Raw genomic sequence first — 2,490 nt, forward strand, 5'->3', positions numbered from 1 at the left:
CTTTTACTGATAACCACTTAAGTTCCTGTGGCTTTGGGGAGCCGTGGCAGCTCATCACTTCTCTTACCCCTGATCCTCATTTGCCTCACTGTAAGTGCGTTGGAGAAACAGGCCAGGCTGGAGAGACTGACCTGTGCCGTCAGAGGTGGTGAGCCACACTCAACTTTATCCACCCTTTCTGCCATTTGCCACCAAGTCAGGACTAAATTAGAAGACACCTCTAGTCTATAGATTAGGAGGAAACACAACCCTGCCCTTCCCAAAATTCATTTTCCAAGGCTAGGTAATTGAGGAAGGGTAGTAATGACATCCCCAAGGCTTTCAAACAGGATATTCCAGCTGAATCCACTGTGTAGAATTGCCTGAAAGCTGAGAACATAGCATCTCTGGCAATTTGGGGTTGATTGCTTTTGCTTAACAATTTATTTTTTTTTTAAAAAGGAAAGTTCAAAACTCAGATAAAACGCAACATTTGGATTTCCTCGATTATAAAGTATGAACTCCAAATTCAAGTGACCGCTTATGGAATCTGCATAATGGTTCTAGAACTTTCTGTGTCCCACATAGGGGTTCATCTGGTTATCACTTGAGTCAGGGACTTTATTCCCACTTACAACCAAAGCCAGGGACAGAGATCTGTGCAGTCAGAGGGTCCTGAGCTTGCTTTCATGCTTTGTTATTGCCATCTTAAAATTCTTAAAAATATTGAACAAGAGATCCTACAAATTATCCAGCGCCTCCTGGCCCCAGCACCCAGCCCAGTGTTTAATTATAGTAGAAGCTTATTTGTTATTATCAATAACGTATTATACATTCTCTGACTCTTCATTATTAGTATATTCAAGCCACAATCCACAAAGCCCTTTAAACCCTCCTATGTTGTTAATCTGCAGAAAGGCTACATTCAGTCTAAAAATTATATTGGGAACTTACAAAACTAATGTGATACATGAAATATCAGCTATAGGGAGATCCCCCTCACAATCCCACCCCACCCCGAAGGAGCAATTTACAAATCTTCCTTTTGCCTGAAAGTGACAATTTCTGCATCTCAGAAAATCTCAAAGGAATAACAGGTCAAAAATGTTGGGTAGTGACTGCTGCCAAGGCAATGTGTTAAAGTTATTGAGGTGATGCTATTAAATCCTGAGAAGCAAATATTCGGCTCTCATTCAAATGAAGTTCTCAGGGGGAATCTCCCTTTACATAACAATTGATTTTCCTAAAGTGAATTACCGGTTACAGGATATCTACTCTGGCTTGTTGTTTGGGGGCTTGGGGATGCTTCTGAATTACCTTTAAGGAAAGAGCACTGAAAGGCAGGGCAGCATGCAGAGTTATAACCAAGAAGTTGATGACAAAATCATTAAAAGACAAAGCAGAATCCAGCTAAAAATGCAACAAAAACCCTGAGAAGTAAGTAAGATCCCGAAAGAAAGCACCTGGTGGTATTTGATTCTGAGATGATGTAATGGATTGAACTTCATCTTCCACTGAAAAGGATTCAATTTGCAAGGACATTAACAATACATGTTAAATAAAACATTCTTGTTTGAGAACAAGGGTGGGGGGAGATGGTAATATTGCACAACAGAGGATAATAGAGGAAAAAAAGTAACTTTCCTTCTAAGTGCCTTTTCTTGTATCTATCTATGGACCTTTATCTTTGACACTTGCCAGCATCATCCTCTCTCAGATCCAAGTAGCAGCTGAGGGATTTCAGAGCAAAGGCTAAGGCTTACTGGCAATAGCATCTGTAGTGACTCGTGCATAAATACAACCAGGCATAGAGAAAGCCAGATAGGAAGGGGAATGATAACAGTATGAATCTAGATTTTATTGGCCAATTCAAGAATTATTTTGCATTAAAATGTGCTCTGTTCTCATAAGACCTGCATGAAGGATTGCAGCCAGGGGAATATTTGATTGTGCTACTCCGGAAGTATAGAGCCCATAACTCCTAAAAGAATCTTTTTCTTACTAGATTTAACTTGGAAGTTGTTCCCTCCAGCCAAAAGCTAAAACATAGAATATAATTTCTCTCTTGAGCACAACTGAGAGAAAAGAAGTGAAAAGAGATAACACATACAGGCAAAATGCTACATTTTGTGGAGCTTGAATGATTGCAGAGTTGGTCTCTAGCTGGCGATATTGACTTAGAACAAGGAAATTCCATGCAAACATACAGAATGTAATAAGAAAGAAGAGACTCAGAGAACAGGAATCTGAAAGAAAAGGATGAAGACTAGAAAAGGGCTGAGACAGCTTTTGAAGCCACAGCTTGCTTGGGGTTTTTTACCAATTCCATACCGAAGAGAGAGTCAGAATTAACACTGGAACCATACTCTTTTATTTGTAGTTTGTTGATGATACTCGGGTTAACAGTTGATTAAACTGCATGTGGTCCTCAGTGCAGCATAGAAAAAATTAATATTAGACATTCGTGTCCTGAAGTTCCTTGGCTACTCATGGCACAAGAAAATTAACATG

The sequence above is a fragment of the Choloepus didactylus genome, chromosome 13, assembly GCF_015220235.1.
Source record: "Choloepus didactylus isolate mChoDid1 chromosome 13, mChoDid1.pri, whole genome shotgun sequence".
NCBI classification, from domain to species: domain Eukaryota; kingdom Metazoa; phylum Chordata; class Mammalia; order Pilosa; family Megalonychidae; genus Choloepus; species Choloepus didactylus.